Raw genomic sequence first — 25,804 nt, forward strand, 5'->3', positions numbered from 1 at the left:
TGCCCACCTGGGATGCATCAAGTCCACCTGAAACTGCCATTTGTGTACACAGCTGCACACTTGTCAGGCAGGTCTGTCTGCAGCTCTACTCTGAGCGCACACTTGGTGGCAAATGGTTGAAACAAGGAACTCAGCTTATTTGTGGAATGTATTCTCCACTTCTCAGCCAAAGCTTATGAAGCAGCTCCAGCTTCCCTGGAGTGAGAATTCTGTCCTTCTGTGCAGATAACTATTCACCTGGCAGAAGAGTAAGTAGGAAGAACGAGAAGAGGGCAGCCACCCCTGGTTTTCTGCTATTAGATGTGGATTAAGGTGTGGTCTAACTTGTGTTTAGCAAACAGCAGGCAAGGCTGTTCGGGTGCATTAGAGTTCTGGTGCATTTCCCACCAGCAGGGTGAATCTGATTTCTGTTTATTTACAAATCTACCAGTTTGAGCAGGAATTATGGGAGTGGAGAGGCAAGCACAGGGACAGGCAGCCGTACTTGCCTCAAAGCAACCTCAACATAATGGAGCCCAAATTCACCCTGCTGCTTTTTTGTGTCCATTCTCAAGGCAAAAACAGATCCTGTCCCCCATGCTAGCAGGAAGGTGTGATATGTATTCCAAGTTGATAGAACAGCAATCCCAGACTTCCGGGGTGGCGCCATCGGTAATGGCGGACTCCCTCTGATCCGGAGGGACCAGCTCTACAGGAATCGGGTCTGTTCCGCTACGGCGAAGCGGGGACCCTTGAAAAAATCACAGGCGGGTGAAGCCTGTGACCTTGGGACTCGGCGGGCACCTTTTGCGCCCCCCCCATTTGCAAAGGAGCCGGGTTACGAGTTCCGGAGTGGAGCGGGGAAGCGGCGCGGTGCTGTGAGTCAACTGCTTCTTCCGTGGAGCGAAGCCGCACAGCCGTTACCGGAGAGCGCTGCCTTTTTCCTGTGACAATTTGGCTACAAAACAACTATCTGTGAGTAGGCTAATTTGGGAAAGAAAGGAGAATAAAGAAGTAATTTGATACCAAAGCAGAGAGGCATAAACAGGAAGTCTGCCTTCCGTTCTTTGTAAATAGAGTAAAGCAATGAACTTGTAAGCTAAAACCTTGAAAGACGTTTGAAAAGGACTATAATTCTAACATCAAACAAGAGATTTCCCCCCTTGTTTGCAGGAGAGGAGGGGGGAAAGGTCCGAACTGTATTTTCCTGCAAAAAGAGAGAAAAGGAAGCTAAAATCCACCGCTTAAAACCTGGGATCGGGTTACCAGTGAACAATAAGAATGCCGTACTGTGAATGCGCTGTTGGTGAGAATACTTTTTGACAGCTAACTATGCAAGTGAGATACAATATTTCTGGCTGGCTTCTCCTGGTTCTATCCTTCAACAGAGGGGCAACAGAGCAACAGAGGGGCAATTTGCCCTTCTAGGAATGAGGAGCTTTGGCAGGCCAAGCAAACCCAAGGAACTTGAATCAGGGCCAGTCCTGCAATGAGGCTGACCGAGGCAGCTGCCTCAGGCTGTAGGTGTTGAAGTGCAGTGAATGAACCAAGCTGTGAGTGCCAGTCCAATTGGCTTCTGTATGTGCCCTGGGGGATGCCATCTTGTCCTTCCCCTCAGGCCACAAAATGTCTTGGACAGGCCCTGCTTGAATCCCTCCTACCGACAGAACATGGTGTGCAGAAGTATAGCCACATCACCCTGGTAGTTCACTGCCTAAATAACCAGCCTGTATAGCCACCCAGGATCAAACTTGATGGTGAAACTTCACAGTAGAGGCGTCCTGCTCTGGCCAGTGATGAGAAAAGCCTTCCGTAGAAGCGGTCCATGAACAGGAAGGATCTGGGGGTGCTGTTAACTCTCCTAAGGCCCCTTCCCTCCTGGTAGGGCAGTTGGGCCAGTGCCATGCAAGACCACATGAATGTTGCCACACTGCAGCGTTTGGACTTTGGTGTGGTTGTGTGGCTAAAGTGCTGAAACAACACACCCTGTAATCTAAAGCTGAGCAGCTGAAAGCCCTGCCACTACCTAAAAATGGATGCTTGTATATTTGGTGGGTGGGGCTGAAAGTCTCTTGTAATTTGGATCTGCTAGTAGTTTTATGCTCCTCATATGCCAGTTGTTTCAGTTTAAATTGATCTTGTCTAATTGTGGTGTTCCAGAATGTGGGTTTTTTTAATTTTAAAGGCTTTTATTTGTGGTCTTTTTTAGGATGTTGTAAACCATTTTGAAATTTTCTTTGAAATATACAGTGGTATATAAATTACTTGAATAAAATTCAATAGTTTAAAAAACTGATCAGCTTGCCTCAAGCAGACAGGCACACACATCAACATTTCAGAAGCTGCCTCCCAGCCCTGCCCCTCACATGAGAATGGTGAGTGACTCCTGCAACAGCACAGCCCTGTTGGCATATGAAGGTTCTCTGACCTTTCTTTTGAGGTTTTTTAAATGAAGGTGCACTAAAGACTCCAACACAGCAGCTTCTGTTCAAGAAGCTCTCAGCCTAAAATCACGTCCACAGCATTCTGACCCAGAAGATGCAGAGACGCTTCTATGGACTTGCAACTTGCTATCAGCTGTATCCCTTATAGCTCTGTAGATTAGACTATCCTGGTTGACCATCGCTCTGGGATTTTCCTCCAATTGTTTTTCCAAGATTTTATAAAGCTTGTCAAATTTAACAGTGCTTAGTCTGAAGACATTAAGATATGAGGAGAAGCAATATTTACACAGCAGCTATTAGGAGGGATAAAGACAGTGTCTGTTATTCTTGGCGTAGTCAGACAGGCTCTCTTGGCAGTTAGGAGGGAGGCAGGGCGGACAGAGGAATGTTCTGTATTGTGAGAGAGGTGATGGGAACTTGGGAAGGGCTGGCTGCTGAATACATACCCCTGTTTCTTTGGGGGCTTCGTTATACTGTTGTGAAGTTGGATATACTGACAAGGACTTCTCTCAAAATACCCCCATGTTTGCGTTAGGCTCACGGTTTTTAATGAGCCTCTGTAAGGAGATGTTCCTCACCAGCTCCATTTTGGGGAAGGCCACAAGTTCAGTGGGTAGAGCATCCACTTTGCGTTACCGAAGGCCCCAGCTTCCATCCCTGGCATCTCCTGGTTGGACCGGGAGTGTCCCCTGCCTGAAGCGCTGGAGAGCCACTGTCAGTCAGTGTGTGGAGTCTGCACTGTGGACCTTACTGACCTAGATGGGCCAGTTGTCTGACAAGCTGCAAGGTAGCTTCTTCCTATGTTCCTGTGAGCAGTGATAGGTGAACCCCGCCTAGCCTGATTTGGATTGGTCTTCTTTAGTAAAATCAACTGATTTGATTTTCAAGAATATTCAGTGACTACTCGATAGGGAGCAAGCTTTTGACTTGATTCCAGAATCAAACCCCATCATGCTCTTAAGGATGTCCCTGGGACATCCCTGGGACAGAGCCCAATGGCCTCCATGCCAGAAACCACCATGGCTAACCCTCTTTGCTTTATTAATTCTTCCTTTCCCCAAACTTGTCCAACAAAGGCTCTGAGACAGTCCCGTCATTAGGCAGAGTGGAGTAGCTGCCTCTGGCTCTTGATTTTAGGGTATCATGAAAGCAGGGCTGGTCCAAGGCATTTTGCCACTTGAGCCTGTCAGAGGAAAAAGTGATGCCTTCCTCTATTCCACACACAGAAACCAGAATTTTACTTTAACACAGCACCCGCCACACCTGAGGGCAGCATGCACAGCCCACGCCACTGTTTTGGAGTGTCTTCTGGTGTTACAGTGCAATAAACCAGGCTGTAGCGGCTCACCTCCAGACTTTCGCCAACATACTCCAAGTTCTGCACCAAAGAGGGATGGGTCCTGCTGTGTGCTGACATTATGCAAATCAATTATGCAAATCCAATTATTTCCATATGTTTGCTTATATTGTCAGTAAGTGGTTCTGCACTAGATAGTCACAGAAAAGAGCAGAAAGCTTTCGCTGATGAATTGATAGGAAGGAAATATCAGTTGGGGGGTCAAATTTTGATCAGTATTGGTCGCAGAAGTTTTTGAGATGGGGGGAAATGGCAGCCACCAGAAGGAGATCCAGAGGCAGTGGGTGTGTTTTGCCTCCACAGCCCTGGATTTTGAGCTACTCTGAAACTCAGTGACACCATCGCCGCCCCCATCCCATTTCACCACACACAAAAGGGGTCTGAAAACTGGTGAGGAAAGGGTTTCAGCCCTAATTATAAAGAAGGTGAGCCCACTAAAATGGTTTTAATCAGCTAACAACTCCTAATCGTTATCACTGACTTAAGTGTAGCAGCAGTGAAGGCCCCCAATAGGGTCTTTCCCTCTGTATAAAAACTTCCCTTGAGGAAAACCCCAGCACTGTCACATCTGATTTGTCCTGCACTCATGAGGATCATTGCTCCCGTCCTTGCCCCTAACAAAGATCTCTTACACAACATTTACTCAAAGCAGCCCTTCAGAATAGGTGTGCATTGCGGGATTGGAGGAGTGTTCCCCATATATGCCCCAATATTCCTCCCCATTTCATCCTCACAAGAACCCTGTGAGGAAGGTGAGGCTGAGAGACAGCAACTGGCCCCTGGGCACCCAGTGAGCTTCATGGCCGAGTGGGGGTTCGAACCCTGACATCCCAGGTCCTAGTTTCACATAGGTCCATCAGAACACCACTGGGAAAGAAGGGAGAAGGAGATGGGTGGTTCCCCCACCGGCAATTCCCAGTACCTAGCATATTGCCTCAACCAGTGGAGGCAGATAATCAAATCAAATAAATTCTGGGGAAATGGAAGAGCAGCCACTCAGAGCAGCCGTCAGAATGAGTCCCGCTGTCGCCGCCCGTCACCTCCACCACTAAAGGAAGGTGACCCCGCCCTCTACCCCGTGAATAAGTGGCAAAGGACTACAAATGAGAACAGCATTCGTTTCAGAACTAGCCTGAGGCAGCGAAGAACACAATCCCTCCTCTCTCTCACGTTTCCTGTAGAGAAGCCCTCTGCACTGGCAGCTGAATCTTACGTCAACACAGGGGATGGAATGGGGTCCTCCTCCACACATGAAGGGAGGCATCGGGGCACGTTCGGGGGCTCAGGACAGCTTATGTGGGAACAGAGGGTAATGCCTGGGGTGGCTCGGGAGGAATTAGGGGTGGCCGCTGCTGCCTCCTAGCACCTGCTGCCACAGGCTGACACCTCAGGCCCAGCACCAGACCGCATGAGGCCCATGCATGGTCCAGCCACTGGGGCCCCTCCACTAACCCCCCAGCCAACAACCATCGTATCTGTGGTGGCAGCACCACCAATCCTCCTCCTCCTCCTCCTCCTCCTCCTCCTCCTCCTCCTCCTCTTCCTCCGCCCATGATGACTTTCTGCCACTTCCCTCAGCACCTGGACACTGAGAAAGGGCCAAGGCAGAAGGCTTTTAGAAGCCAGGTGTCAAGGTGGCCAGGAGAGTGCCTGGGTTGGCACCAAGATTTTCTGCAGAGCCTAGGAGGACTTTTTAATTAGAATGTATATGTTCATACCTTTTTAAAGTCTTTCCAGCCAGCACACTAAACTGTCATAGTGGCACAGGGAATTATTAATATCCACCTTTTCCCTCTGACAGAATTCAAGGCAGTTTACAGATAAAAATAAGAACCACTAAAAACATAGGGAAAAACAATCATTATAAAACTGCTAGAATTAAAACTGTATACATATACATATACAGTGGTACCTCGGGTTAAGAACTTAATTCGTTCTGAAGGTCTGTTCTTAACCTGAAGCACCACTTTAGCTAATGGGGCCTCCCGCTGCCACCGCTGCGTGATTTCTGTTCTCATCGTGAAGCAAAGTTCTTAACCCGAGGGAGCCAGTGTGGTGTAGTGGTTAAGAGCAGTAGTCTCGTAATCTGGGGAACCGGGTTCGCGTCTCCGCTCCTCCACCTGCAGCTGCTGGGTGACCTTGGGCCAGTCACACTTCTCTGAAGTCTCTCAGCCCCACTCACCTCACAGAGTGTTTGTTGTGGGGGAGGAAGGGAAAGGAGAATGTTAGCCGCTTTGAGACTCCTGAAGGGGAGTGAAAGGCGGGATATCAAATCCAAACTCTTCTCTTCTTCTTCTACTATTTCTGGGTTAGCTGAGTCTGTAACCTGAAGCGTCTGTAACCTGAAGTGTCTGTAACCTGAGGTACCACTGTATAAAATCTATTAAAACCATACTGTTATGCCTGCCGGCGTGGTTGTTCGAGAGCGAACAGGCAAGACTCCCACTGGTCTTTTCAAAGGCTTTATTATCGGTGCAAAAACATTCACAGTGCAGAGCGTCTCAATTCCATGTCTTGCTTGGTCACTAGCAGAATCTGAGAGTGGGCGGTCCTTAAATTTCCCCAGCAGAGTAGTCTCTTGACCCCCAGCCGACGCCTCCCTCTCTGCACGTAAACCTACTGCGCAGAGAGGGCGTGGCCAAAGGGGGACCTCCCTCTCCCCCCCCCCGCTTTGCTCATGCACAGTGCTCTGTCTCTCCCTTGCATCTTCCGAGCCCTGCACCCCTTCCCCACTGGAGGTGTGGCTTCCCTCCTCCACGGCAGACGTGCTGCTTCTCACGATCTTTGGAGGCTCCCTGTAACCCAGCTGCCCTTCCACCTCTCGCCTCTGAGCTGATGGCAGTTCCCTGACACATACCAATGTGAAACAGCATGGCACCAGACCTTTCATGAAAAGCAATCAATTACCAAGAAAGTCATTAGCTGCTGGCAGCAAAACAAAGAAGGAGCCAGTCTAGCTTCTCTAGGGAGGAAGTTCCAAAGTCTGGGAGCAGCCACTGAGAAGGCCCTCTCCTGCATTCCTACCAAGCATGCCTGAGAGGTGGTAGGACCAAGAGAAGGGCCTCTCCGGAGCATCTCAGACTCTAGATAGAATCATACTCGTATGAGGGAATATGGTCTTTCATGCCAGGCTCTGAGAGGAAGGAGCTGGCAATGAGCAAGGGAGTGGCAGATTGAGCTGGTGAGGCCCCTTTCTGAGTCCTGGGGCCCTTGGCTAGTGCCCAATCTGACCAAGGGCTGGTGCTAGACGTGGGTCACCTCCTGGAACTAATGAAAATTAGACCAAATGGGCCCCATACTTGGGGGTATATACCCAGACCCAGTGACTTGTCAGTTTTTAATATAACTCCAGCTGATGAAACCAACATAAAAAATACCCCAGTGGCAATCCCAATTCCTGAGACACTGAATAATGTCATTGCATGAGTAATATATGGTTTATTGGCTTCCCATAGGTAGCTCATTCATTTGCTTAAGGAAAAGCAAATGCAAAATACTGGAACGTGCCGTGTTGACAGATCAACTTTCAGCTTGGCAAAAGACGGTTTACTTACCTGCCTCGCCCAGTCAGCATGCATCCCAGCCAAGGTAACACCCTTTCATTCATGCCCATAGCCAGGCAGGCCTTTTAACGGGTTCACTGTCTAATCCATCAACATGGACACTGTGCAGTTAGGCTAAAGAACTGTTGCAAATAGTTCCAAAATGTCAGTCCTTCAGCAGGGCGTTTTGATGTTGATTATTCTGGTATTGTCAATATTGTTTTAAAAACTTGAGTTTTTATTCTGCACTCACCCAGAAGGTTATTTGACTTCATTTGAGTGTGACATGACACTGTGGTAGCGTAAGCATTTATTTATACAAATGAGAAACAAATGTCTTTGCAAAATGCCTGGTTGGCACAGAGATGCTCTAGAGCAGCAGGTCCATCAATGTGCAAGCCTATGCTCAGAAGTTAAGTCTCATTGAGTTCAGTGGGACATATTCCCAGGTACATGTCTGTTTGCTGAATTTGTATCTCACCCTTCCTCCCAAAGGAACCCCGGATGGCAAACAGCAAAGTGCCAAGAAATGGAAACCAAAATCAAATAAGAGCACACGCACGCACGCATGCACACGCACAACATATATATACAGTTGCAATCAATATTATTCAACCCCCATTGCAAATCGGGTCTATTATCAAAATTTACAGACTTTTACAGCTGTTTGCAAATCAAACAAAAGCAATTGAAATAGCTCACCACAACACATGCTTCAAGTGCCCCCCCCCCCAAATTCAGCTGAAATTGCAACTTATACCAGCTTCTCTGGTCTGCAGTTCTCCTCTGGCTGAGGCAGGGCTGATGGGAGCTGGAACCTGTCAACATCTAGAGGACCACATCCTTGTTCTATACTTTTTAGTGCTGATGCTTAGAAGGTGCATTAAATTAGCAGAGTTTTTGCAAATTGCTGAATTCTTGCACGTGCACAGCACACTAGCAAACTACCCTACAGCATTCAGCATAACCCATGGTGCATGTTCATTGTTATGGGTGCATATGGGACCGAAGTCAGATTCTGACTTCCCAGGTGCCTACTTGGCCTGTTTCTCCGTCCATATTGTATTGCTGTTCTGCAGCACTCACCCTATGCAGCCTCCATCTGCTCCCCTGCCTCTGTTGGCATCCCTTAGCGTGGAAGATCCAGGAGAAGCAGCAGGTGAGGATAGAAGATTATCCTGGCTATTTACTGAAACTTACCTTTGTGTTTATATGGCTGCAATCCCAATGCACACTTGGGAAGAAAGTTTCTTGGATTGCAGAAAATTCCATGCCAGGTCTATAACTGAGTACAACAATGTATTTATTTTATATATCTCAAAAGTCAAGTCTCAACAAAGAGACATTTTCATTAGAACATACATTCCAGAAAGCCAGACCAATCACTCAATATTTTGTTGAGTAAGTTGATTTATTGATTTGATATACTGTCTTTTGTCCATGAAACACCCAAAAAGGCAGTTATAAGCACAACAGAATAAAAAAAATCCCAGTGTTTTTTTAAAAACAACAACACACAATTCTGTGTGGAAACTCAGCTTTGGCTGCAATTTATATACAGTACACTTCCCTAGAATAAGCCCTATTAAATGCAATGGGACTTACTTCTGAGCTGGCATGCATAAGATTGAGTTAGTACATATAAGAACAGAAGAAGGGGGAAAGAGACCAAAGGCTCATCTAGTCCACCATTTGGTTCTTACACTGGTCTGCTTTAGCCTTCTACCTAACAAGCTAGTTTTCTATGTGCAAGGACAGAGTTGGGGCGTGAACATGTCACCAACATTTTGCAGTCAAGTTGGTTATTGCCTTCTTACCCCCCCCCCCAATCCAGTGTGTGTGTGTGTGTGTGTGTGTGTGTGTGTGTTGCTGGATTGTCTTGCAGATCTTTAGTCCGTAGAATGTTCATTCAGGCTTGGCTACTGTAATTCACCCAACCTGGGACTACTTTTAAAGATAGTTCTGAAACTTCATTTGGTGCAGAATGTGGCTGCTGATGATGGAGGTGAGGTGGGCACTTTTGTTAATGCCTTTGCTGCACAAGCCACGATGGTTTCCAGCCCAATTTAAAGTGCTGGTTTTAAAAGTAATGGATGGCAAACCTGTGACCTTCCAGATTTTGTTGGACTCCAGTTCCCATCAGTCTCAGTCATTGTCAGGGATGGTGGGAGCTGGAGTCCAACAGCATCTTACAACAACAGGATCCCCATCTCTGATTTAAAGCCTTAAATGGTTTGAGCCAAAGCTACATGCTGCATCACCTGCCTCTGTTTCTCATCCTGCTCACACAGGTCCCAGAGAGGAACCTTGCAGGCTGGAAGAGCTGGGGAACGGGATCCTGTTTCCTCTCCACACCAACCAGCAAAAACTAGTCTTTGAGCCAAGCATCGCATTTCAGCAAAGCACATTTTCTCTCTTGAAATAGCCCCTGGCTACCCCCCTCCACGCATTCCAGCCACACCTAGGGGAACAATGCTGAGTTCAGGCAATTTTTTGAAGAAAAAAATTCTCTAAGACTTATCACCCTTCCTCTAAATAAATTCCAGTGACCTGGAGAGTGTAGAGATAAACTTTATGGGTGACATGAAGAATGGAAACATTCCCCTTAACAAGCTGGGATGGGCCGCCTGTGATTTATGGATCCCCTCTTTAGTTTTCCACCACCCTCCCAACACTTGGCCTAGTGGCCTAGTTCACCATATGGCACAGTGCTGTCAATGAACTAAATGTGACACTCTCTGCCATATAGGTCTGGCATCTCCATCATGTCCTTCTGGACAGCATCTGATAACCACAAATGGTTGACTACAACATAGACGGTGACCAGATGGGAAAGAGGCAGTGCTGGGTAGAGCCTGGATTCACTGGCAAGTAGAGTGTTCACTTAATACATTTATGGCACTGTGATGCCACTTGGAACACTCATGGCTCCCCCAATAAATTCAAACTACAGCTCCCAGAATTCTTTGGGGGAAGCCGTGAGCCATGACTGTTCAAAGAGGTATCATAGTCCTTTAAATGTATGGTGTGAAATGTGGCCACAGAATGATCAGGGCTTGAGGTAAAGCAACAAATTGTGTCCTCCCCCAGGGGCCAGTTAAATTATTTTGGCACCTTGGACAGAAAATCCAACATGTGCCCCTCTGTAGCAGTAAAAATACACTAATATGAAACTTCAATAGTAGCCATTTGCTCCCCTTTCAATGAAGCCCAAATCAGGTAGATCAGGAGACACATTATAGTGGATTGAGAGACTAGAACTGGGACTGCCATTCAATCTTCATTCAGCTGTGAAGCTTCCTGCGTTGACCTTGGGCAAGTCAGCCTAACCTACTTCACAGGGTTGTTGTTGGGATAAAATGGAAGACAGGCAAACTACCTGCTCCTTGGAGAAAACGTGGTAGGGGAAGCAAAGTAACTTGCAAAGAAGAAAAAGAAAAGGAAACTTGCATTTCACTATGAAAGCTTTGGAATAAGGGTGATGCATCTGCTGGCAATGTATTAGCACCATCTGTGGGTACATAAAGACTCTTTGAACTCCTAAAAAAGCCACATTCAAAACCAGAAGCTGAAACATTCAAATCACACACAAAAGAGAAAGGCTAAGGAGCAAAGAGTCTCCCTTCTCCTCTTCAACCAGCAGGGCATTCTGGATTGATCACATTCAAGTTTTTTGGTTTTCTAGTTTGGGACTTTCTAAATATAATTGTTATTATTGTTTTGTTTTGTTTGGCAACCTGCTGCAATCTGAGGCAACAAAGAGACAGGAATGTGCAAACAAAGGAGGCTAGATCGGAGAGAGAGATTCTGCCACACCCATTGCGACAAAGATCAAAGAAAGTTCAGGTTCTACAATATCTCTGGCTCTGTACACCAGATGGGAAACTAAAAAATAATAATAATCAGAGACTCTAGACAGGGTGGCCAATCTTTTACCCAGTCTCCTCCTGACATAACAACAACAAATATTTCTTATACTCCACCTATCTGCCTAGGTTGCTCCAGCCACTCTGAGTGGCTTCCAGCAAAAATACAGAGAGAAAGAGGGTGGGGGAACATGGACAGCAGTCTACTTTGAGTTAAATAGGGCAGTCAAAGCAGAGAACAGTGCAAATTTGCAGAAGTACAATTGCTTCTAAGCAAATGAGCAAATTGCATCAGGAGAGTACTGAAACTGGAAGATGAGGAGTCCTTTGAAGCACCTCCTACAGCACCAGGACCCATAGAGCCGGAGCCAGGGTCCCGGTGGATGCCTTCCCCTGGACCAGAGGAACTGAGTGCCTCCCACAATTACTCCTCAGTCCACCTAGGCAGGGAAGGCACCAGCCAGGAGGCCCTGGAATGCAGGACAAGTGCCCTTTCTTGACACGTGCCCAGAGGGTTGGCTCCCCAGGGCCCAGCCTAGGAGAGGTAAATTGAAGGCAGGGACTCAGAAGGGACTGGTTTGCTTCTGACCTTTGGAGCTCTCCGTGGTGCTGCAACCACAAACTCCTTCCTCTGTGCGCTCCTAGGGAACATCAGAAAAGGGCAGCAGCATGTATGAAGTTATGGAAGATATTATTTTATTATTTGTTACCATTATTCTATAATATAGATCTATATTTAACTGATGCTGTAAGCCGCCGTGCAGCAAAGACTGGACAGCTTTAAAATACGATGAGACAGATTCATGGAGGAGGATTGTTGGCTAACAGTGATATCTTCACCACCAGAGGCAGTAGGCCCACATCCACATCCTACATGCAAAGCACATGGTTTCCCACAAAGAATCATGAGAAATGTAGTTTGTTAAGGGTGCTGGGAATTGAAGCTCTGTGAGGGGTAAACCACAGTTCCCAGGGTTGTAAGTCATGTGCTTCAAACAGATGGTGTGGGAGTGACCTTACCAGTTGCTCAGGGAACGTGGAAAGTGCTGTTGCCCTCAGGTGCTGCTTGTGGTCTTCTCAGAGGCATCATGTTTGGTCCCTGTGGGAACAGGATGCTGGACTAGATGGGCCTGTGGTTTGCTCCAGTGGGAGTCGTTCTTGGGTCTTTAAAGCCAGGGTATTAATGTTTGGGACGCGGGTGGTGCTGTGGGTAAAACCTCAGTGCCTAGGGCTTGCCGATCACATGGTCGGCGGTTCGAATCCCCGCGGCGGGGTGAGCTCCAGTCTCTCGGTCCCAGCTCCTGCCCACCTAGCAGTTCGAAAGCACGTCAAAGGGCAAGTAGATAAATAGGTACCGCTTTATAGCGGGAAGGTAAACGGCGTTTCCGTGTGCTGCGCTGGTGCTGGCTCGCCAGAGCAGCTTCATCACGCTGGCCACGTGACCCGGAAGTGTCTCCGGACAGCGCTGGCCCCCGGCCTCTTAAGTGAGATGAGCGCACAACCCTAGAGTCGGACATGACTGGCCCGTACGGGCAGGGGTACCTTTACCTTTACCTATTAATGTTTTGAGTAAATTATATAAATAAATAATCTGCTGCTGCCTGTTGGGATGGGAGGGATGGCAGTGAGCCCCAGAGGGAGTGCCAGACTGGCCATGATCCCACTAGCAAAAGCCCAATGGCCCAACCTTGCAACCGCCTCAGCCTCCGCAGCAAAACCACCCACGTTGGGAGGGAGGCTTCACCCTGCACCCCCACTGCTAGGGCCAGATGCTGCCTCTTGACAGTATTCACTGAGGTGAGATTCTGCCATTCCCATCTAGGGGTTTGTAGAATTTGGGGGCTGGTTGCTGAACTGATAAAGCTTTCTCTCTGGAATGCTTCATGACTTCACCCAGGAATGAGAGTGAGAAGTCCCAGCTTCCACTCAGACCATAAATCAGGGAGAACCACAGTCACTGGTTGTGCAAAGCTATGAGGAAGGAAATGTAGAGAATTAACCCCAGAGGCATCTGCCAGAGATCTTCTCCGGGGAGGGATGTCTCAGTGAAAGCTATTTCATGCACACCTGAGGGCTGAAACTGATGCAAGTCGGGAGGTCCGTGATCAGAGCTCCCTTCCTGGCCTCCAGTTAAAGCAGCGTGTGGGTTGCAGGGGCTCAGTATCAGAGCACTGGGGAAGGGAGCATTTCACCCCAGAACTTGATGAAGGGTGGAATAGAAGGGTGGTGTCCACCTAAGTTAAGAGTAGACTCAATGATATCAGTTGACTTGCTTACAAGGCCACCCTAAATCCATGAAATGAAACAAACAAAACAACCCATGCCCTCACACTGGCTCCCTGATCAAAATTGCCCCTCCGAAGCTGATATTATACGCACAGCAGATTTTAAAAAGTATGGCACCATACAGGTATTTGCCAGGCTAGCAGCAGATTCTGGGAGGGAGGTTTCGATGATCAGGGAAATAATGTGGTTGGTGGGGTTATTTATTTACTCACTTCATTTATATAGCCGCCCCATAATTAAATCACAAGCAAACAGCTCCCTTCCACCAACTGCCTTGACCCAAATAAATGTGTGTGTGTGGGGGGGGGGAATTAAGGGAACTGTGCCTTGTTTTTGTCTCTAAGACAAAATGTAAGTGTATTGTAAATGTATTGACCTCAAAATGTAAAGCATAAATGTGATGGACCAATGTTTGAAGAAGTTTGTACCATACAGGTTCACTCATCCAGCACTCAAGACTGGTGGGTTGCCACTGAATGAGAGAGAGAAACTTTGTGATGGCTGCTGATGTGTAATGTAGGAAAGAGTTTAACACCAAGACAGATGTGACGATTAACCAGAAAATGGTGAATAACTGGTCATCCCTGCTGAACTCAAATGACAAATTACCAAGTGGTCATGTAGAGAAAATATTTTTGAATCTTGAAGAGGACAGCCCTGCAGTCATGCAGATATATGATATGAAATAGCCTAATGCTTGTTTTGACGTATAAAGTAAGTTCAAGGGCATATACACTTTAGTTCTTTTTGAATTACTGTATCTGATGGTGCTGTGTTCCAGGCTTCTGTGCAAACAAAGAACTAAGAGCAGACTTCAGCACTGTTGTGGAATGTGCATGGTCAGTGATACATTGCCGTGTAAGCAGAGCAATTTCCCCAAATAAAGACACTCTGGGAGAAATCTAGAGAAGCGAGCAACTAGGGCAAACGCTCCTCACCACTTGGGACAACGCTGCCATCTTGCTAAGAGATTTACTGCACAATGCTATGCATGTCTACTCATAAATAAGTCCATTGAGTTCAATGGGATTCACTCCCAGGAAACTGTATATGCTTGCATCCCTAATATACAACATGGTAAGTTGCCATTTGGGGAATGATTATGAGTATCATTTGAAAACAAACATGGTGGGGGGGGGGTATGCTAGAAGTTTATAAAATTACAGTCGTGCCTCGGAAGTCGAACAGAATCTGTTCCAGAAGTCCGTTTGACTTCCAAAATGTTCGGAAACCAAGGCGTGGCTTCCGATTGGTTGCAGGAAGCTCCTGCAGCCAATTGGAAGCCGCAGAAGCGTTCGGGAGCCAAAACATTCAACTTGCGAGGTGTTCGACTTCCAAGGTATGACTGTACAGTATAGAGAGAAGACCATTTTCTGCTTCTCTCATAATAATATAGCCCAATGAAGATCATAGGCAATAGATTCAGGATAGACCAAAAAAAGCACTTCCTCCTGTATCACATGGTTAATTTGGGGACCTCATTACTGCAAGATGGATTGGTGGCAGATTTGAGAGAGAGGGGGGGGGGGAAGAGATTTCCTGGAACTGGAATGAGCAATCTCTTATTTCCGCTTGAGAGCTGCTTTCCCTCATGGCTAAGCTGCTAGAGGCCACATGACAATAGAAAGCAGGGCCAAAGCAAAGTGGCCAGCACCCCCCATACACACACCTATCCATACACAACCACACACAAGCATATAAACATCCATTTATGCACATCCACTCCCATTTATTCATTCACTCACAATACACACATTTTCAGACTGACTTCCCAGCTGCAATATCCAGGAAGATTCTGCCATCTTCCCATGGAGCAATTAGGCTTGGGGAGACGGAAGCCTATCCCACTGAAAACTACAATGACCCATCATGTACCACACACAGAATGCCTCTAAATGCCAGCTGCTGGGGGCAAAAAAACAACACCTGGAGAGAGGCCACGAGGCCCTGATTGTGAGCTTCCCAAGGACACCTGGCTGGGCTGTTGCTGGAAAAGAGCTGCTGGATAAACGGCAAGGCAATTCTTGTGGCCTTTTAAGAAGAGAACAAATATAACAAAACAATACAGTTCTGGGCACTTTCCATTATTTGTGCTGTCCAGAAACAAGAGGTCAAGCCTTATTCTTTACATTGCTTGTGGACGCACCCCAGAATACTATGCATTATTCTGAGCAACTCTTTGACCTCTCCGAAACCTGTAGGGCTATCCAAAAGAAGAACAGCTTAACATGTATTTTTAAACGCTCAAGGGATGAGAAGATCAAGAAACAAATCTGTCCGGTTGCACAAAGGAGCTGACCAGGGAGAGAGAGATTGCAAATATTTGCAGTATAAACACTCAGAAAGGAGTGGAGCTGGCCGTGATGGGTGTGGTGAGGGAAGTGGTGGAGAAGATCTGTGATGAGACTGCAAAATCCAGCAGGGGAGAGCAAAGTAGACCATCTCACAACGAAGAGAGGAATGCGGCAGCAGGATATTATCCTAGCTGCAGAAGGCAGTGCGGGTTACTACTGAGGGCAAAGAGCCTGATACCAGGCAAGGTTCCCATACCGCTGAAGTGAGGAGCCTGTGGCCCTCTAAATCAGAGTTCCCCATGTTTTGGGACTACAATTCCTTGACCACTGGTCCTGCTAGCTAAGGGTGATGGGAGTTGTAGTCCAAAAACAGCTGGAGACCCAAGGTTGGGAAACCCTGCTCTACATCCTCAAACCATTTCAGGCCCAGAAACCGCCTTTAATCCAAATATGAATTTGGGGACCCATTTCTTTTAAAAATCTGAACAAACACCTATTTTAGGACATGGAGAACTTATGGCCTACCATATGTTGCTGGACTACAATTCTCATCATGTCTTGCCAGCGGCTAAATGGAACTGTCTGCAAGGAAGAGGATAAGTGGACACTATAGGGATCTAAAAATGGTAGCACTCAGAAATTGGAAGTGGGGGAGAGAAGCCAAGGTCTTAACCTTGTCGTACTTTAACCCACACTACACCTCAAAAAAGTGTCACATTGGAACTTGCCAGCAAATCATATATTCTGGTTTTGGGGCTCAGCAAATCCTGGGAGTGGCAAGCTCCCAATGGAAAGTAATTGTCCCTCTTTAGGTATGTATTTACAATATTGATCTTGCTTGCCTATTCATCTTCAGAGGCCACTAGCATGGAATGCTCTGCACAGTAGTGTGACACACCTATTGCTATGACTTGTATTGCTCGACCTTTTGGCTTTACTTGGCTTAGAAATGCACACATACATTTTCCACTCCCCTTCTAATCTCTGTACTCAGGAGATATATATGTATATGTACACTCGCCAGGACCTGCATCAACAAGCAGTATTCTCAGGGAGCTGCTGGTGGAAGCCCCAGTGTGCCAGAAGAACCTGCCGCTGACATCTGCAGCCCCTGCCATTCAAAGTCCCCACACGCCTTGGAGAGAGGCTACCTCAGATGCATTGTGGGAAATTTAAAATGGCAGGCGGCTTGCAGCAAGCTGGCACAAATCACAGCACTGCCCCTACTGATTCCTCCATCACCACCAGGTAAGGACACCAACATTGGAGAGGGCCAATAATATAAGGGGAACATTGGGGGGGGGGTTAACTTAGAACCAGCCCTACTGTCCATTAGGACAACCACTTCATGCATCAGGCAAAGAGGAGTCATGGAAGCTGGCCTGGTATGTTAAACTTACAGGAACATAGGAAGCTGGTCCCCCTAGCTCAGTATTGTCTGCAAGGGCTCTCCTAGGTTTCAGGCAGGGGTCACTCTCCCAGCCCAACCCAGCAATTGAACCTGGAACCTTCTACACACAAAGCAGATTCTCTGCTCCTGAGCCTTGGCCCTTCCCAAAGATTTGTGTAATTTAAAATCCCCCGATTTGTTTCCACTCCCTCCCGTATGAACTTCTGAGATCTTCAGGAGACTTTTCGCACTTGTCGTGTGAAGTTCAGGGCGCAAGGACGTGTGCAGAGGCCTCTTCAGTGATGGGACCCAGATTGCTTTGGCTCTACTTTCCTCCTGTAGCAGAGTTTCCAGGCAGAAGGTAAAGACCACTCCTCTGGACTGTGCTTTTTAGTGGTATTGGATGCTGCCCTTAAATTTTTCTCATTTTGTTGTTCTCTAGCGCTGGACAATTTTGTATGTTTTGATGCTGTTGTGATTATTATTCTTGCTCTGTTTTCTTGATTGGTTGGGCTTTATTTTTGTACCTTACTAGGGGTTGTTGACCCTGCTTGCTCCATTTGCCAACTCTGACAACCACTCCCCACTCCTCCCCCCCCCCAGCCACCCACTCCGACTGGAGTGCAAGTCCACACCCAGGCGCGCACAAAATTAAGGCCCCATTCACAAACCCTCGTTTCAGCTCTAGTCCCTTTCTATGGGGCACACCCTCAAGGTGAGTTCTCCCATCTAGTTTGTCATAACTGATAAGCTTATCAGCTTCTGCTTCCTGTGTTGGTTCTCATGGTTGAGCACCTTATGCAATATAGAGCCGTGCTGTGCTCAGTCTCTAAAAGGAGAGGCAAAAGGTCTGAAATGTGGAGGCAAGGAAGGGGTGGTTCACTATCGGCCCTCCAGATGATGTTGGACAAAAAATTCCATCGACTCCAGCCAGGGAAGACTGGGGCTGTGCCTCAGCCTAAGCTACCTTGCAAGGTTGTTGTGAGAAGATGAGGAGGAGGAGAACCATGTACACGAAGGTTACCAGATATTTTTCAATGAATCCAGGGACATTTTTCAACTTCAATGGATTTTGTATGGGGACTGGTTTGTAAATCCAGGGACTGTCCCCGGGAAACGGGGACGTCTGGTAACCTTAATGTACACCACCTTGAACTCCTTAGAGGAAAGGTGGGATTCAAATGCAATAATAAATGAAAATAAGTAAATAAATGTATGAAAATGAAAATAAGTAAATAAATGTATGAAATGAGGGGAAAGCATTCTGCACACACTCAGGTGATAACTTTTCTTCCTTATTGCTTCATGTGTCTCAGTTCTTGCGTCCCAAAGAAGAAAACCAGTTCTACCCCAGCCAGGTCACCTTGGAGAGGGCTTAGCAAATCTGAGGGGTTTTTGTTTGCTTGCTTGCTTGCTTGCTTGCTTATTATCGTTGTCAAGTGAGCTCAGTGCAGATTACAGCAATAAATACTCAAAAAGAATCAGAAAATTGTGAAACCACAATATCGTCAGTCAGTTGCCTATCACAGGGCACTCTCTGAGTGACTTGCAACCCAGTCGAAAAACTTACAAAAAACTTACAACCAATAAAAATGGGAACAATCAAATCTATACATAAAACACCAGCCTCCAAATTATAACAATGGTTTTGCTGCCAATTCCTGTCCTTCTGCTGAGTAGCACATCCTCACCCCAGCCCAAGACATTTTGGCACCCCAACTGAGAAATCTAATGCCTGCCCACTTTGTGTTAAGAAGATGAAGAGAATGATACTGTTACAAGCAAGCTAATATCTAACGGGACCTCAGGAGTTCCCGTTAGATTTAGATACACCAGGGGTGGGGAACCTGTCACCCTTCAGATGTTGCTGGACTTCATCTCCCATCATCCCTAACCATTGGCCAAGCTGGCTGAGGCTAATGGGAGCTGGAGTCCACCAACACCTGAAGGACCACAGATGCCTCACTCCTGATTTACACATATATACAGGCTGAGCATAAGATGGGGGTCCACAGTATTCACTCCAAAAGATATTGCTCCCCTGGTTGTCTTCCCTGCTAATCTGACATTCAACTGCCCATGGCTCCTAGAGGGCAATGAGCTAATTTGGTTTCCTTTTCTTTTAATTAAAAGCCCATATTCCACACATGCCTTGGGAGTCCCTCGATTATGCAAGAAAAAACCCTACTTTGCCTGGGAGTGGCCCTGTCTGAAGGCTCACCATAGGGCCTCAAGGTTTGCTGTTTGAGGAAGGACATGGTAAATAAATACTGCTGCAAAACCTGGAGGTGATGCTTCTGCCTGTCATTTTGAACTGATGGACCTAATACCTCCTCCACAGAAGAGATCAAAGAGACAGCTAAGGAGGTAACCAACCCCTGGAGCAGGAATGGGCTGGAGTTTGCAATCAGCCCAGAAGTGCCTTGTAAAGCGACCTCACCGTGCACCCACAATGATCCCTGAAGATGAGACCTGAGTGGCTCACCCCTGCGTGCAGCTTCCAAGGAACTGGGTGTATTGGCCTGTGACCTTTTGTACTCCAGGGACAATTGGCAGTGTTGTCCCTACAAAAGGTGAACAGAGCAGGGGGGGGGGAGATGTGGGTGTGTCGGTGTAGGGCCATGCCTCTCCATTTGATGCCTTTGTGATAAACCAGGAATGCGGTGGGCCCCATGGCAGACAAAAGGTGTGGGCTTCCTGCTTAACTGGAGGGCCAGCAGGATTGTACGTGCGACAGCACAGCCTCCTGCTTATCAGCATGTTGCTCCTCAGGGCAGGACAGAGGGTGGGACCACACCGCTTGGAGCGCTCCCTTCCTTCAAACAGCTACATTCCGCAGGTGTGGTGTGGCAACCCACAGAAGTCAGAAAAAAGATGTGCCAAGTGAGCAAGGAGCCCAACAACTTCTAGAGGTCACAGATCCCCATCCCTGCTCTAGAGAAAGATACTTGAGACTCACTCTCTCACTGACACCTGACAGCAAAACTGCAAAGGCATTAGTGGTACCTCAGGGGAACCTGCAACTCAGAGTCTGTGTGTGGCCCTTAGCTTAATTTTATGTGGCCCTCAAACTTATTTTCAAGGGGGTGAAGAGAGCCAGAGGGAGAGGCCAAAGGCACAGGGGAAAGAAAGGGAGAACCTGGGGGGGGGAGCCAAAACATATGGAAGTCTAGCAGGAGGAAGAAGCCCCCTGCGAGTCCATCCCCCAGCAGCATAGGGAGGCAAGAGGGGAGACAGAAACAAAGTGGGAGAAAGCAAGAAAAAGACCCACTATTGGCTCTGGTTCCACCCAATGCTGTTATATATCACCATTTTGATGCACATGAATTTTAACACAGGGCTGGCCTACATTATGCAGACCCAGCATACACACCGAACATTTAACAGGTTTGGCTTTCCCCAAAGAATCCTGGGAACTGTAGTTTCCTCCTTCTCACAGAACTTCAGTTCCCAGCACCCTTAACAAACTACTGCTCCCAGGATTCTTGAGGGAAAGTCATGCACTTTAAATGTATGGCGGCTGCTCCATGCAGTAGAGGCTGGTGGGCAAGGAGCAACTGTGAGGTGTTGGAGGTAGTGGCGTAGCGTGGGGGGTGCAGGGGGGCCCGGGCGCACCGGGCGCAACATCTGGGGGTTAGGGTTAGGGGGCGCAAATCCACGGGTTAGGGGGCGCAAATTACTTGCCTTGCCCCAGGTGCTGACAACCCACGCTACGCCACTGGTTGGAGGGCAGAGCTGTGTCTGCCCCATGGCCTGCCCTTTATCCCTCAAGCTTGCCAGATACCCTCAGGTGTGGTGGAGGATGCTATTCCATCACCAGCATTGAAGGAAGATTTTACTGCTGTCCCAGTCAGATTTTATTCATGGATTGGGAGGGGGCAGGGCTTTGTGTTTGGCTTCAGGCCCCTGTCAATACTAGAAACATCCAAAAATGTGCCTCTTGCTAGGAGCCCTGCCTGATACTGACTCAGGCCCATGTTCTCTCCAGCCCTGAAGTCTTAGATCTTTTGTCTGAAGATGCCAGAGATTAAACCAAGGATGTAAAAAGGTGTGCTCTGTCCCTGAGCTGTGGGGCACAGTTCTTGAGAAAAGTTAAGTATTGGCCACAGCATTGCTCAACAGGTCTCCTTTTCACAAAGGTAGATTGAGCTAAACAGGCAAGTTGGTGAAGGCGATGACTGCTCCGCATATACTTTGGCAGGACTAGGGATTTTGTTTACATTTTAATGAGCAACCGTCTAATTTGCACTTCACGAAGTGAAACAGGTATCTTTTGAAATTCACACTTCTCCAAATTTTACAATGCAGTTCTCAAAGCAAATGCTATGTACAAAATGCATACATATGAGGTGGGGAAACATGCCTAAAAACACAAATATATTCATGAAAATAACATACAAAAAAGTATTCTATTAGGCGAAACTGCTTGCAAAAATGTATCTGTTGGACAAAGCTGCATATGACTACAGTGGTACCTCGGGTTACATATGCTTCAGGTTACAGACTCCGCTAACCCAGAAATAGTGCTTCAGGTTAAGAACTTTGCTTCAGGATGAGAACAGAAATTGTGCTCCGTCGGCGCGGCAGCAGCAGGAGGCCCCATTAGCTAAAGTGGTGCTTCAGATTAAGAACAGTTTCAGGTTAAGAACAGACCTCCGGAACGAATTAAGTACTTAACCCACGGTACCACTGTACATGCTTATTAGGAGGACTCTGCACTAAAATGCTGATGAAAAATCATGAGGATTTTTGGAGAACTGAATTTAATAATGGGGGGAAATGAGAAAGACAGAGAACTGGAATGGACAGATTGGCCCATTCTCCGTGACAACTGATCTGCGTGCCACCACTTGGGGGGGGGGGGCAGAGAGAGCCTTGAGAAGCCAGATACAGGGGTCCTCATTGCCAACATCTGACACAATCAGTTAACTTCCCTGCTGTTAACCAATTTTATGGCTATGGCCTTTATTTAATGACGGTATGGGGTTCCCCAGATTAAAAGACACCAGTAGAGTTATCTATTGTTTGGGGAATCCTCTTAAACACACTGAATCAACTATTCACTACAATGTTATCAGAAGAGAATACATTTCCACTAGGGATCAGCTGTAAGTGGATCCCCCCCCTCCCATCTCAATCTTTGACTAATGAATTTTCTACATTGTTTAAAACTCTCAGGCCTCATTTGTAGGGAAATTATTTCCCCATTGTGGAGCCACATCACTGATTCAGAGTGGATTTGCTGAGAGCTTGGCTGAGGTCAGCACTGAAATGACAACCGTATCTGTATGTCAAGTAAATCTCACAATGGTTTACAAGAACATTAAGAGCTGCAGCAAACGGTTTGCAAAAATCCATCCTGTTTCTACCCTTCTCAGAATAAGGACAGGGTTTCATGTTTCCCCATCTTCAAGGTTTGTGCTCAACCACTTTCTTCGTTTTGGATATACCTTGCTGTCTTTCAGAGGGGTGATCAGAGAGGTGAGATAGCATGTGGAACATTTTCCAACTTGCAAGGCTGCAGCTAGTAGTTTTGAGTAGGCATGATAAAGGTTTGTAAAATTACTAGTCACCTGCACTTAACAATTTGGCTAGTGAAAAATATACAATGGTACCTCGGGTTAAGAACTTACGGTAATTCATTCTGGAGGTCCATTCTTAACCTGAAACTGTTCTTAACCTGAGGTACCACTTTAGCTAATGGGTCCTGCCGTGCCGCCGGAGCACGATTTCTGTTCTCATCCTGAAGCAAAGTTCTTAACCCGAGGTACTATTTCTGGGTTAGCGGAGTCTATAACCTGAAGCGTCTGTAACCCGAGGTACCACTGTACCTCTCACAATGTCCTGCCCACTTATGCCTAGCTACCCATTTGGCAGACCTTGGGAGAATCTTCCTTCCCAATTTCTCTTCCGATTGCACAACAAAAATGGCCAACAAGTATTGAAGCCAAGAGGCAGGATCAACCATCCTCCTATTGGTCACCCATAGTCATCATTGGCCTAACATTTGGGTCAGCTATTAAGACGACTAATAGTTAAACTTGTCTTGTCTACACTAGTAGCTTCCCAGGGATCGAGAACTTGTGGCGCTGATCTTATCAGACTACAGTTCCCATGATCCTGGACCACATGCTGGCTTGGGCTTTGGGGAGTTGGAGGACATCTGGAGAGACTCAGGTTGCCAATGGGTAGTAGTGACCAATGCATAGTAGTAAAGTAGTTCTTTATTGAGGGACTGCAAACCAACATTGCTTCTGGCCTCTCTGTTAATACTGATACCATTCAAAAAAGAGACTTGTGCATATGATGCTGCTTAAACAAAGTCAGGCTTAGGTAAGGGTCTTTCCTTATTTTAACTTTACTTAAATAAATATTCAAAGCTTTAAATAATTTAAATTCCCTTGGCGCCTTCAATCCCCCCCTTCCGCTGGTTGCACAGAACCTTCTTTTCTTACAATGCCCAAAGAATAACATTTTTTTCCTATTTGATAAGGAATCAGCAACAGTGGTCCTTGGGGCAAATCTGGTCCATAGATTCTTTACCTCTCTCCACCCACATCCCATTTACCAAGAGTAGGATGTGGGGGAGGAATTGCATTTAGAAGAAGAGTTTGGATTTGATATCCCGCTTTATCATTACCCGAAGGAGTCTCAAAGCGGCTAACATTCTCCTTTCCCTTCCTCCCCCACAACAAACACTCTGTGAGGTGAGTGGGGCTGAGAGACTTCAGAGAAGTGTGACTGGCCCAAGGTCACCCAGCAGCTGCAGGTGGAGGAGCAGAGACGCGAACCTGGTTCACCAGATTACGAGACTGCCGCTCTTAACCACTACACCACACTGGCTCTCACTGGCTCTCATTTATTTGAATGGGACCTGACAGCAGCCCATTTTAAAGAAGCATATGATTGGAGTCTTTTCTCAAATACGGTTGTCAACTGACCAGGAAAAAAGATGGACCACCCTGCTCCTGTGCCTTTAAGAACAGCCTGAGCTACAGTAATTGGCAGCTGAAGCTTTTTTGCAACATGGAGATACATTCTATTGCCTGCAGGTGAAGCTGTTTGTTAATGCACAGGTGTAGAAGGGACAGTTAAAAATAGTCCATGGCAAAAAGAATTCCTATCCAGGGCATTAGGTGCAGCAACAGGTTGACATGCATTAAGAACTAGAAGCAAAACACACACACACAAAACCTAGAGGGCACAGACAATATAATCCTGTGCGGTGCTGAGTATATGTAATGGTTCTGGTAGGTAACAAGAGCATTTCATAGCCAAAAGCATGAAAATAGGTTTGTTACACAAGAAAATACTGAACTGGGTACGTAGCAGAAAATTAAGACAATTCACTGGCTTAACAGAGACAGGTATGTTGTCAATGGCCCACTTAAGATCATTAGTTGTGATGTGTTGTGGCTTTGTGCAGTGCCATAAATTCAGGAGCAATTATAAGGCCTCTCTCAATCTGCACATTCAGTCCTCATTGGGATCTATAAACAGTGGGCAGCTGAAGTTTCCAGTCAGAGAAACTCCCCATTCAGGTTCTCATAGGCTGACATGCCACAATGGAAGAGCCAATGAGAAAGTTCCACAAGGCAAAAAGAGTCAGGGAGTTTTAAGCGGGGGGGGGGGGGTAGGGAGAAAATGGCAAACTACCATCAAAATGGCACTCAGCTGTCTCCTCTTTCTGGGCCAGTGCTTGCCCCAGTGGCTGCCCATGTATGCAGATATCTGGCTATGGGCACCTCCAGATTATCAGCATTTTGCAGAAGGGATTCAAGCACATACCGGGAAATTTAATTAATGCAATTAAAGTGGATTAAAGTGCTCTGCCACCCTAGCATGACAAGTGCACTTTCTTGGAAAAGGGGACTCCCAACACAGTCTCCCAACAAACGGACCGGAAGAAATGCTCGACAAAGGCCAGATATAATCTAAACTCCACATAAACTTTGTACAAGGAAGTGGGGAAGAATGCACAATATATATGTCCTCTGGACGGGCCCCTTGACTGCTGGATGGAATCCCCACATTCAGAGGCAGCACACCTTTGAACATCAGGTGATTCATTCATACCCCATCCATCTGGCTGGGTTTCCCCAGCCACTCTGGGCAGCTTCCAACAAAAGATAAAAAATAGAATTAAACGTCAAACATTAAAAACTTCCCTGAACAGGGCCACCCTCAGGTGTCTTCTAAATGTCAGATAGTTGTTTATCTCTTTGACATCTGATGGGAGGGCGTTCCACAGGGCGGGCGCCACCATCGAGAAGGCCCTCTGCCTGGTTCCCGGTAGCTTTGCTTCTCGCAATGAGGGAACCACCAGAAGGCCCTCGGCGCTGGACCTCAGCGTCCAGGCAGAACAGAGTGGGTGGAGAAGCTCCTTCAGGTATACTGAGCTGAGGCTGTTTAGGGCTTTAAAGGTCAGCACCAACACTTTGAATTGTGCTCGGAAACGGCCTACACAGCATCTAGCCACAGTCTTCCCAACTATAATTTTACTTAATTATAGTAATTGTTCCTAAAAAGGTTTTATCAATCTGTACCTTCTTTGGTCCTCATTTTTGGAGATGCCCAGGTGAAAGTCCCACCATGGGTGGGCAGAGTGAATGCGGGCTTGAGGGGTCTACTTACGGTATCCTGCTC

The 25,804-nt window shown here is 47.0% G+C and overlaps 1 long non-coding RNA gene across 1 annotated transcript; it reads left to right on the forward strand.

Moving 5' to 3' along the window:
• The first annotated feature begins 16,670 nt into the window (after window positions 1–16,670).
• Window positions 16,671–19,445, forward strand: LOC310697561. Its single transcript, XR_014521047.1, has 3 exons — window positions 16,671–17,016; window positions 17,396–17,519; window positions 19,292–19,445. It is a non-coding gene; the product is annotated as an uncharacterized lncRNA (long non-coding RNA).
• Window positions 19,446–25,804: the final 6,359 nt, after the last annotated feature.

Source organism: Podarcis liolepis, assembly GCF_965112155.1.
Source record: "Podarcis liolepis genome assembly, chromosome: 2".
NCBI lineage: Eukaryota > Metazoa > Chordata > Lepidosauria > Squamata > Lacertidae > Podarcis > Podarcis liolepis.